Here is a 12552-nt window from a genome sequence, read left to right as displayed (position 1 = left end):
AATGAAGCAAACAAGGGTCACCATAAGCAACTCCATGCTAACCAGATACAGCAAGAATCCAGGAGATTTTCACTTTAGGCTAGTAACCTGTGATGAAACCTGGATCCAACACTATGATCCTGAGAGCAAACAAGAATCCATGGAATGGAAACATGTCACTTCTCCCACGACCAAAAAGTTCAAAGCCTCCAGATCAGTGCAGAAGGTAATGGCGACAGTCTTCTGGGATAGCAAAGGCGTCATCCACATAGATTACTTACCAAAAGGAAGAACAATGAATGGGGAATATTACGCTAACTTGTTGAGGCAAGTGCGACAGTCAATCAAGGAGAAGCGCCGGGGCAAGATCAGACGTGGTATTCTTCTACATTAAGACAATACTCTAGTACACACCTCTCGCGTTGCAGCCGCTGCTGTCCAGGAATGCGGGTACGAAATCTTGCCGCACCCCGCCTACTCTCCAGACCTGGCACCAAGTGATTACCATCTGTTTCCAAATCTCAAGAAACACTTGCGTGGTCGTAGATTTCAGGATGATAATGAGCTTATTGCTGTTACTGAGGCTTGGTTTGAGGGGGGAAATGGTACCTGCTACAGAGATGGCATCAGCGACTGGCAGAAAAGATGGAACAAGTGTCTTGACTCACAAGGGGACTATGTTGAAAAATAAATGTGGTTCATACCAATATTTTGTGTTTTTCTATGCAAGGCTCAAAACTTATTGACATCCCCTCGTATGAATTATCTTAGAAACAAATGCTACATAGGGTGTGTGTGTGTGCTTGTTTGCGTGTGTGTGATTAGAATGAACCAATCTGTATGTTATTGTATGCCTTATGCCTCGTAAATGTTTCAGCATCATCAGGAATATCGAACGTTATATAATCTTAGTAGTGTATGTGAGTGAGTTTAGTTTTACGCCGCACTCAGCAATATTCCAGCTATATGGCGGCGGTCTGTAAATAATCGAGTCTGGACCAGACAATGCAGCGATGAACAACATGAGCATCGATCTGCGCAATTGAGAACCGATGACATGTGTCAACCAAGTCAGCGAGTCTGACCACTCGATCCCGTTAGTCGCCTCTTACGACAAGCATAGTCTCCTTTTATGGCAAGCATGGGTTGCTGAAGGCCTATTCTACCCCGGGACCTGCACGGGTCGAGTGTACATCTAATTACACAACATTACAATATGTTATACATTTTTGTAAATGTTAGGCCTGGGAAGTGAGATATAGACTGAACATTATAATAAGTTGTGTGTACAGTGAAATCTGCCAACACCGGCACCTGGCTAATCCGGCATAAAATATTGGTCCCGTTTTTTTACAACGATACCATGGTTATTAAAACACTGTTTACTTCGGCATCTGTTTATTCGGATATCCGACTTTCCGGCCCCAACAAGCAATTTTAACTGTAATTAACACTGTCTAAACCGGCTGCATTTGGACGAATGATAACTTAAGTCAGAATGTGGACAAACCATCTCGGCCTAAAATAGAAGGATTTTACTAACTTGAACAACTTTGCCACAAATTCAAAATAACGTGTTCACTTTCTTTTGCCCATGGGTTTAGGTACCATCAGTAAGATCCATGCTCAAATAAAATGGCAACAAAGACGTGCATCACCCTTAAAGGGGGCAGCGGGGTAGCTTTGTTGTTAAAGCGTTTGTCGTCACGCTGAAGACCCGGGTTCGATTCCCAACATGAATACAGCGTATGAAGCCCATTCCCGGTGTGCCCCGTCGTGACATTGCTGGAATATTGCTAAAAGCGGTGTAAAACTACAGTCAATCATTCAGTCACTCACTCTGCTTTATACCTCGTTTGCAGTGTGGTTGGTTTGGCATCTTCTTACACCAAAAGAATTCTGAAAGAGTAAGAAAGATGTATTATACATATCGTGACGTTTTATTGTATAACAAAGTACATCAATCCCACAGTACAACACGGCTGAGGCCACAGTCCCGTGAAGGTCCCGGGGTAGAATAGGCCTTCAGCAACCCATGTAAACCTAAACTCACTCACTCACTCACTCACTGTATAACAAAGTACATCAATCCCACAGTACAACACGACTGAAACCAGACCAGTATAACATTGTATCTCGTGTTTGTCAACTCCATAAAAACATTAAGTGACAACTGTAAGAAAGCCTAATATTCCTCCTTTTTTACTTTCGAAGCCTATTATCTTGCAACTTTAATTTTCAAAATTTCAAGGTTTCTCTTATAATTTCCGTTTATAGTTTCGAACAATTTTCTTAATCCTTTTTCAGACCTGTTCCAGGCTTTTCAGAAAATTTTCGCACTTTTTGCGGACATGTTTTCCCAGAAGTATTCCTTTTTCCATGTATATGGTTATTTCGGTCCATAGAATTTATAATTATGTTAATGGCAACAGTATTTTTAGCGGCAGGCCTACTTGATAGCGCTCCAGTTACCTGTCCTTGGAAGTCTACTGTTTATTTTCTGTTCGCGAATGTTAATGGAGACGTAATTATAATGGCGACGCAGACAGGCTTTACTCGAATGTTCTGACTTAATGGCGACACAGACAGGCTTTACTCGAATGTTCTGACTTAATGGTGACACAGACAGGCTTTACTCGAATATTCTGACTTAATGGCGACGCAGACAGGCTTTACTCGAATGTTCTGACTTAATGGTGACACAGACAGGCTTTACTCGAATATTCTGACTTAATGGCGACGCAGACATGCTTTTCTAGAATGTTCTGACTTAATGACGACGCAGACAGGCTTTACTCGAATGTTCTGACTTAATGGCGACACAGACAGGCTTTACTCGAATGTTCTGACTTAATGGCGACACAGACAGGACACAGACAGGCTTTACTCGAATGTTGTGGCTTAATGACGACGCAGACAGGCTTTACTCGAATGTTCTGACTTAATGGCGACACACACAGGACACCGACAGACTTTACTCGAATGTTGTCGCTTAATGACGACGCAGACAGGCTTTCCTCGAATGTTGTGACTTAATGACGACACAGACAGGCTTCACTCGAATGTTCTGACATAATGGCGACACAGACAGGCTTTACTCGAATGTTCTGACTTAATGGTGACACAGACAGGCTTTCCTCGAATGTTCGGACTTAATTGCGACACAGACAGGCTTTACTCGAATGTTCTGACTTAATGACGACGCAGACAGGCTTTACTCGAATGTTCTGACTTAATGATGACACAGACAGGCTTTACTCGAATGTTCTGACTTAATGGCGACACAGACAGGACACAGACAGGCTTTACTCGAATGTTGTGGCTTAATGACGACGCAGACAGGCTTTACTCGAATGTTCTGACTTAATGACGACACAGACAGGCTTTACTCGAATGTTCTGACTTAATTGCGACACAGACAGGCTTTACTCGAATGTTCTGACTTAATGACGACGCAGACAGGCTTTACTCGAATGTTCTGACTTAATGATGACACAGACAGGCTTTACTCGAATGTTCTGACTTAATGGCGACACAGACAGGCTTTCCTCGAATGTTCGGACTTAATTGCGACACAGACAGGCTTTACTCGAATGTTCTGACTTAATGACGACGCAGACAGGCTTTACTCGAATGTTCTGACTTAATGATGACACAGACAGGCTTTACTCGAATGTTCTGACTTAATGGCGACACAGACAGGACACAGACAGGCTTTACTCGAATGTTGTGGCTTAATGACGACGCAGACAGGCTTTACTCGAATGTTCTGACTTAATGACGACACAGACAGGCTTTACTCGAATGTTCTGACTTAATGGCGACACAGACAGGACACCGACAGGCTTTACTCGAATGTTGTCGCTTAATGACGACACAGACAGGCTTTACTCGAATGTTCTGACTTAATGGCGACACAGACAGGCTTTACTCGAATGTTCTGACTTAATGGCGACACAGACAGGCTTTCCTCGAATGTTCTGACTTAATGGCGACACAGACAGGCTTTACTCGAATGTTCTGACTTAATGGCAACACAGACAGGACACAGACAAGCTTTACTAGAATGTCCTGACTTAATGACGACGCAGACAGGCTTTACTGGAATGTTCTGACTTAATGGCGACACAGACAGGCTTTATTCGAATGTTCTGACATGATGGCGACACAGACAGGCTTTCCTCGAATGTTCTGACTTAATGGCAACACAGACAGGCTTTCCTCGAATGTTCTGACTTAATGGCGACACAGACAGGCTTTACTCGAATGTTCTGACTTAATGGCAACACAGACAGGACACAAACAGGCTTTACTAGAATGTCCTGACTTAATGACGACGCAGACAGGCTTTACTGGAATGTTCTGACTTAATGACGACGCAGACAGGCTTTACTCGAATGTTCTGACATAATGGCGACACAGACAGGCTTTACTCGAATGTTCTCGACACTGTCAGTATATATGAAGGATGGTTGCTGTGTTGACGGGCACACACGAACTTACACTCGGAATTAAACTCTGCTTACACTACACTTGACTTTAACGTCAAATCAGCAATATTTCAGCCATATCGTGACGAGAACATTCAACAATGAAAAGGACCATGTGTACATTATAAAACCTGTCAACGAAGGGCCATAAAATCACAATTAGCATTAAAACTAGTGTGGAAAATTAAAACTGATTTCATTATATGAACAATACAGTATAAAAACAGACTATAGATCGCCAACAACAGAAGGCAGATCACCATACTAGGGACCATGGGGACTTACAGTACCTTTGCTACCTGCATGGACCCTAGTCGGATTTACGCCATCCTTTCAGCCGCTGGTGATTGTAAAAACTTTTAGCCAAAATTAAAATAACACAAATACTACGATTAAAAATCCTGGCCAGTATAAATTCACTTTGAAAATTTTGGGACTTACGTACCCTCTCAGGAGGACAATAATTTTACAATACTTCAACCTCCTTTGAGGGTACAGCCACTAATAATCAATGTTCCTAATCTATACTACCAATCATTAAAATTTAACTATCTACAGAACATATCAATTACAATTCAACAAGAAAATCAATTTCCTTTAAAAATCCAATAATTAAAAGAGTATTTACTGTGTTAAAAAGATCCGAAAATGTTGTTACATTGAAATATTTATCCCTTATGATGGAGAATTCAACACGGTCAAGCAGGATATGCTTGACCGTGGTTCTCTCATCACAAGGGATGGAAAACGGAGGATCTTCACCTTTCAGTAGGTACGCATGTGTATACCTCGTATGACCAATACGACATCGCCGTAGGATGACCTCTTCAAATCTGAACTGACAACCCAAGTGGGTATAACCAATGTAAGGTTTTATCTCATGTAATTTATTGACACCCACTTGGGTGTCCCACTTCTTTTGCATCAGATCACAGACATAAGATCTAATGGTGGCTTGGTAATCACTGTAAGGAATAAGAAGTGGTGTCACAGATTTGCTGAGTGCTCCTTTAGCAGCAAGGTCAGCCAATGTGTTACCAGAGATTCCTACAAGACTGGGTAACCAACAGAAGACGATGTCGTATTGGCCAGTGGCAAGATCATTATACAATTCCAAAATTTCAATTAAATGTGGATGTTTGCAGGAAATATTTTTAATAGCCTGAAGTCAAGAAAGAGTCTGAACAGATTATATATTGTTTACGCTTAGGGTGTCTTTGAATATGTTTAAGAGCCGTTAGTATGGCGTTTGCTTCAGCTGTGAAAATAGAACTGTTATCTGGTAGTCTAGAAGATATTGTTCTGGATCCAATGACAGTGGCACAAGCCACTGCACCACCATCCTTGGAACCATCTGTAAATAAGGGTTTAAATTGCTATATTTAGTTTTTAATTGATTATATTCTTGTTTATATTGTAATTCATTAGTTTCTGATTTTTTAAATGACGTTAATGTTAGGTCAACTTGTGGCCTAACCAACTGCCAAGGAGGAGAAGAAAGAAGACGGGAGGGAGCTATGTTTTCCAGCTAAATGCCGGCCGAAGAAAGAAAGGGCTTAATTCTGTGCCCTAGAGGTGGAACAAGAGAGGACTTCTTGTCGTACAAATCCTCATGAAGTGGATTGAACACAGAGTCATATGCAGGGTTGGATTCATTAGAGTATAATATAGTAATGTATTGTAAGGATACTTTTATACGTTTTACGTTGTGTAAGAGGTGGTTCAGCAGCCTCAACGTAAAGACTGTCAATAGGTGAAGTTCTAAAAGCTCCAAGACAAAGTCTTAAACCTTGGTGGTGGAAAGAATCAAGAAGTTTAAAGTTGCTTTTACTGGCTCCACCATATACGATGGAGCCATAATCGAGTTTTGAACGAACCAGTGATCGATATAGGTGTAAGAGGGTAGTTTGATCCCCTCCCCACTTTGAGTTGGAAACAACTTTCAACAAATCTAGTACCTTCAGGCATTTAGTTTTAGGAGATTTAATATGAGGTAAGAAGGTTAAATGAGAATCGAAAATTAAACCCAAGAACTTGGCCTCCTTGACAACTTTGATGGGAGTGCCATTTAAAGATAGTTCAGGGTCCTTATGCGGCTTATATTTTCTACAAAAATGTATACAATTTGTTTTAGATTTAGAAAATTTGAAGCCGTTTTCAAGACACCATTTATTTATTTTATTTAAACACAACTGTAATTCCGTTCAATAGTACTCATAGTTTTACCACGGCAGGAAATATTAAAATCATCCACAAAAAGTGATCCATCAACTGAATTATGTAAAACCTTGGATAAACTGTTAATCTTAATACTAAATAAAGTGACAGACAAAATACTGCCCTGAGGTACACCCTGATCCTCATTGTAATGATCAGACAGGGTTAAACCCACTCGGACTTGAAAATGCCTGTCTTTTAAAAACTGTGATATGAAAAGAGACAAACGGCCTCTCAAACCAAAATCATGTAGATCCTTCAAAATGCCATGCTTCCATGTCGTATCAAGATCAAAGAAAATTGATACGGCATGTTCTTTATTGACAATAGCATTTTAACAAAAGATTCTAAACGTACCAAATGATCAATGAGACTACGATTTTTTCTGAAACCACATTGAATATTTGTGATCAGGTTATTGTGATCAGGTTTCAAGATACGAAACTAATCTATTATTCACCATACGTTCCATGGTTTTGCAGACACGGCTAGTTAACGATATTGCTCTATAATTCGACGGATCTGTATGATCCTTACAGGGTTTTGGTATTGGAACTACAATGGCATACAATTCCCCAGACGTCCATATTTGGTCAAATATATCTAAAGGTGTCATCAGACATGGTTCTGGTAAATGTTTCAGTAGCTGGTAATGGAAATTATCATCACCAGTGCCATGAGCTTGCTCAAGAGCAGTAAGTAGCTCATGTAATGAAAACACTTCGTTGTAACCTTCACCGTTACACCGTTGTATTTGATTCGAAATTAAGTTTTATCTTTCCCTGTTGTTTCTGATACTTCTTAAACTCAGGTAGATAATTTTCCGATGATGAATTTTTGGCGAGAGTTTCACCAATTTTATTTGCAATGAGGAATTTATCAGTAATTAAATTATCACCATCTTTGAGATGGTGCACTGAAGATTTGGAACTTTTGCCTTTAATTCTTTGAACCATGTTCCATACGTTGGACATTGGTGTTCGTGAATTAATTTTGGAGACATAATTCGTCCAAGATTGTCGTTTGTTTTGTTTGAAGGTGCGAAGTGCCTTCGCATTAAGCAGTTTAAATTTATTCAAGTTGTGGACAGTTGGGTGACGACGGAAATAATTTTCTGCCTTTTTCCTTGCTTTTCTAGCGTGTCGACAATCTGTATTAAACCATGGTTTTCGTACATGTGGATTTGTAGGGTATTTCGGTATACACTCATCAGCTACTTCATTTAAAACGTCTGCAAATGTTTGAATGGGATCAGTTATATCACTGAAACAGCCTGGTCACAGTTTCGATTTACACTTGCAGGATGCAGATATGTCCTTGAGTCATTATTAAATATGCATTATTAAATGTGCACAGATCATTACTGGAAATAAAATCTGCAAGTATTTTGCCTTTAACATTAGTGTTAGTGCTGCCCCAAAGTGGGTTATGACCGTTTAGATCACCCATTATAACACATGGCTTGGGGAGTTGATCATAGAGTGATTGAAGATCAATCTGTTGAAGTGCAGATGAAGGTGGAATATAGAGAGGAGAGCATAATGTAAATGCAACACCGAGAGTAAGTCGCACTGTCACAGCTTGAAGAGGAGTTTTTAGTATGACATTACTGTGAGTAACATCCCTCCGTACAAGTATACAAGATCCTCCAGTGGCCCTATCACCAAGAGGGGAAAAACAATGATAGGCTGTAAACTGGCGCAAAGTAAAAATATCCGTCTGTTTTAGATACGTTTCTTGCAGACAGAATACTGATGGTGTTAGATCCTGGGCTAATAGCTGTAGTTCATTAAAATTAGTCCTAAGACCTCTACAATTCCACTGTACAATAATAGTAGGCTGACGTATCCTTTAGGTGGATTGATGGGGTTTCTACCCCTCACTTTCTTCGAGGGTGACAAGCTATGTGCTCTGGGATAGGAGTTTTCGGACACTTCCATGTCCTCTAGTTAACCATATTTCTTTGGATCTTGATTGGATTTTCTCAACCCTTTGGAGGTCTGCCACTTTTTTTTAATGATTCTGTCCTTGGTTTATGAATACTTTGACCAGTGTTGTTAGAATTGACTTTAGTTCGAGCTTGTGAGTGAACTGAGATAGGGAATGTTCCAGATGACTGTGAAGGAATGTCAGGCAGGATAACCACGTTATGTCCAGAGTTCACTGTCTGGGTAGACTGAGTTCACTGTCTGGGTAGACTGAGTTCACTGTCTGGGTAGACTGAGTTCACTGTCTGGGTAGACTGAGTTCACTGTCTGGGTAGACTGAGTTCACTGTCTGGGTAGACTGAGTTCACTGTCTGGGTAGACTGTTCAGGTGCGAGTAGCTGAGGCTTGCTGGTTTTAACCCACGACAAGGCGGTCTGACAATGTATTGAGGAGGTGGGTACTGATAAGGTGTTTACCTTTGGGTTGGTGACCGAAGATGTTCTGGCAACTGATGCATATGAACCACTTGGTGCTGTTAATTCAACGGGCTTTTTTGCATCTACAAAGCTAATATTTTGGGTAAATTTGATTTTAGTAATTTCCATTTGTTTTTTTCACATTGGGCAGTCTTTCGAGAATGAAGAATGATTTCCTGTAAGGTTTGTGCACTTCTTTATGTTACTAGTACAGTCCTCTGTAACATGGGTAGTTTCACTGCAGTGGCCACATGTTATTGGTTTTGTACAGTTGTTAACACCGTGTCCATATTTTTGACATCTAAAACATCTCAAAGGATTTGGGATATAGATGTCAACGGACATATTGCTGTACCCAACCTTGACTGACACTGGAGGAGTCGGTGAAGAGAAAGCAAAGAGGTAGGTATTGGTCTGAATGCTTTCATTATTTCTTTGGGTAGTAAACCGCTTGACAAATATTACTCCCCGATCTTTCATTTCAGAAGCAATGTGTAAGTCAGACACGTCAGCCAACAGTCGATCCCTGACTATCACAGGAACTCCAGCAAACATATCCGTAGATAAAAGGTTGGTAGCTTGCTGTTTTCTGTTACATTCAGTTAGAATCTATCCTGAACGCAAGCGTTTGATGTTATGTACCTCTCCAGCTAATCCGTTGATACCTTTAGAAATCGCAAAAGGATTAAGTTTTAAAGGAGTTTCCGGAGTTTTCCATTATCAAAAATCGTGGCCAATGATCAGTGGAAGCACATGGTCGCTGTTCTCCAACATCATCGAGTGGACGGGTTTTTTTTCTTTTTGGGGTGGGTGGGTGTTTGGTATTCCATGGTTAAGACATATTTGTTCATCACCCGAGCTACCCACCCACCACGGAGTATCACAAGGACAATGCTAAAACAAGCGGATCTCCAGCTTGCAGCACCAAGAATACCCAGGTGATATACTCCAGCAGCAAAATTAAGACATTAATGATTCTACCAGATTGGCCCATGAGTCACCGCCTTCTGGGCATAGAACTCTAGGCAAAGTTCATGATAAACATATCAAAGTCAAGTCAAATCTTGTTCTATGAATAGGGGTGCCAAGACCATAAGTTCAACAGTTCCAAATAAAAATTCTGTGCGGTTGTATAAAATCCATGCACAGGGCTTGGCATTACCAGCCGATTGGTTGAATCGGGCCCATTCAACACCCGTCTCGGTGAGGGCCGAAGTGGTGTGTTAGGCAAACAGAACATGGTTAAAGGCCCAGTTGCCCTCAACCACCAGGATCCCGTCCTCCACCGACACGGGACGCAACCCACGGCAAACAGGTTGCCCAATTCGGCCGCTCCTTGCGACCAGCAATGGGGTGCTATTTAGTGCCCTTGCTGACCTGGGTCCACACGGGGGTTGGCGAACTCTTAGCGTTACCCAGCACCCACCGCGAGGAGGTGGCTCGCCTACATTCAAGATTAACACTCCGCATCTAACTGCTCACTGTGGAAACAAGCTTTATTTAGTATTTCTGCCCTCACTGTAAAATGCCAAGGTTATGGTGAGTTAATATTTGATATTTGTGACCCATTACCTTAGACTTTTGAGGTAACTACATTGTACTAGAAATCTGTATTGTTATTCACTGTAACTTGCTCTTTATTTGTTCAAAATATAATTGACTATTGTAGATTTGTCTGTGTTATATTTGGCTGGTTCAAAGGGGATTTCTTGTACCTTTTCTCACAGCAATTTATTAACCGTTACAGAGCCCATCGCATAAAACTATACATTATACAAGCACTAGGTTTCTAAGTTAAACATGAAAATGGGTAACTGTACACAAAACACATCAAATGTTTCCATTAAAAATACCAAACAATTTAATGTTCCATAAGAGATGCTACTTTTCCTGTTTGTCCTCTGTGACAGAAGAACCAGCAAAATCAAACAGAACGATAAATTACATGCTTAAATGTGAGTGAGTTAAGTTTTACGCCGCTTATAGCTGTGGCGGTGGACACCAGAAATGGACTTCACACATTGTGCCCATATGGGGAATCAAACCCATGCCTTTGGTATGACAAGCGGCAGCTTTAATCACTAGGCTACCCCGCATAAATGTGAATATTTGAAATGAGTTACATTACCTGTGGAACACCAGTATAACACCGTGTGGGAAGTCCGCGATGCTAATCGTTTAGCTGAGAAGGTATAACATTTGCATGGGAGATCTGGTCTGGGTTCGAAATCGAGCCTCACGCACATCTTATAAAGATCCTTTGTTTTCTTCAGTGTAGTGTCACATTTTCCGACACAATTTAGTAGGCTTCTAGCAGCGAGTTCCGTCCTCGTATTCGGCTTGACAAACATGGGAACCGGAGTAGCTTTTGTTGAAGTTGTTTTAATGCCACACGCACTTGTGCTCATCACTCCAATTATGAAAAAGATTGCCTTTGCCATCTGTATAAAGACCTGAAAAATATAACCATATAAAACAAAACTCCCATAAGCCTAAGATCTCGTAACTTTTCTCGTAGGATCTGCATACCGGGTGCACGTGTTACGAGAAAAGTTACGAGATCTTAGGCTTACGGGAGTTTTTGTGAAACGGGCCCCTGATGCATAGGCGGATCCAGAGCAGGGATGCGGGGGTGCATAACCCCCTTTTGTCATGAAAATGGTTAAATGTGTTAAATGGCCATTAAAACTCGGATGAAACTAAAGTGCTCATACCCCACACACCTCTTCTCAACAGTGTGCACACACTCCACATCCACTTCTCAAAAAGCTGTATTCGCCCCTCAGGTGTCATATGTACATGTTCGGGTTGGTTTGTTTCAGCTATATGTTGGTGGTCTGTAAATAATCCTGGTAATCGATCCGACAATCCAGTGATCACCATCATGAGCATCAGTCTGTGGAGTTGGGATATGATGACACACGTCCACATGTCCACAAAGTCAGGACCACCCCACATCATCATTCGCCTCTTACGACGAGTATGGTTTGCTGAAGATCAGTTCGAACCTGAGTCTTCACCTGTCTCTAATTAGGACGAATCGCAGTAATGGAGCTATTGGACGCTTACACAGTTTCCATCCTGAGGCAGAACTGGTGCCTTGGAAACTACCAAAGTCATTCCAAAATATCAATAGATGCCAGTTCACCAGCAGGCCTATGTATGTATAATTAAGAGTTGTATTATAAAATTAATTACGTTTACAAAACCCAAATTTAAGAAATAAAGTTCGCATTAAATCAGAGCTCCAGATAAGGGACGTATATGGATATTTTACTCAATAAAATCACATTTACCCAATTAATTACAAATCTGGGAGTACAGAAAACGCATGATAATTACTTAAACCCCAATAGGTCTATAATACCTTGCATACTTTACTCAGTGAACAAAATTGGCTTGTGTATGATAATTCGTCGTGGAGCCCGACCTCTACAACAGCGTAAGCAAATGTTAAAGGTC

This window comes from Haliotis asinina, chromosome 4 (genome assembly GCF_037392515.1).
Source record: "Haliotis asinina isolate JCU_RB_2024 chromosome 4, JCU_Hal_asi_v2, whole genome shotgun sequence".
Classification (NCBI taxonomy): Eukaryota; Metazoa; Mollusca; class Gastropoda; order Lepetellida; family Haliotidae; genus Haliotis; species Haliotis asinina.
The sequence above is the reverse complement of the archived record's forward strand: the minus strand, read 5'-3'. Positions refer to the sequence as shown.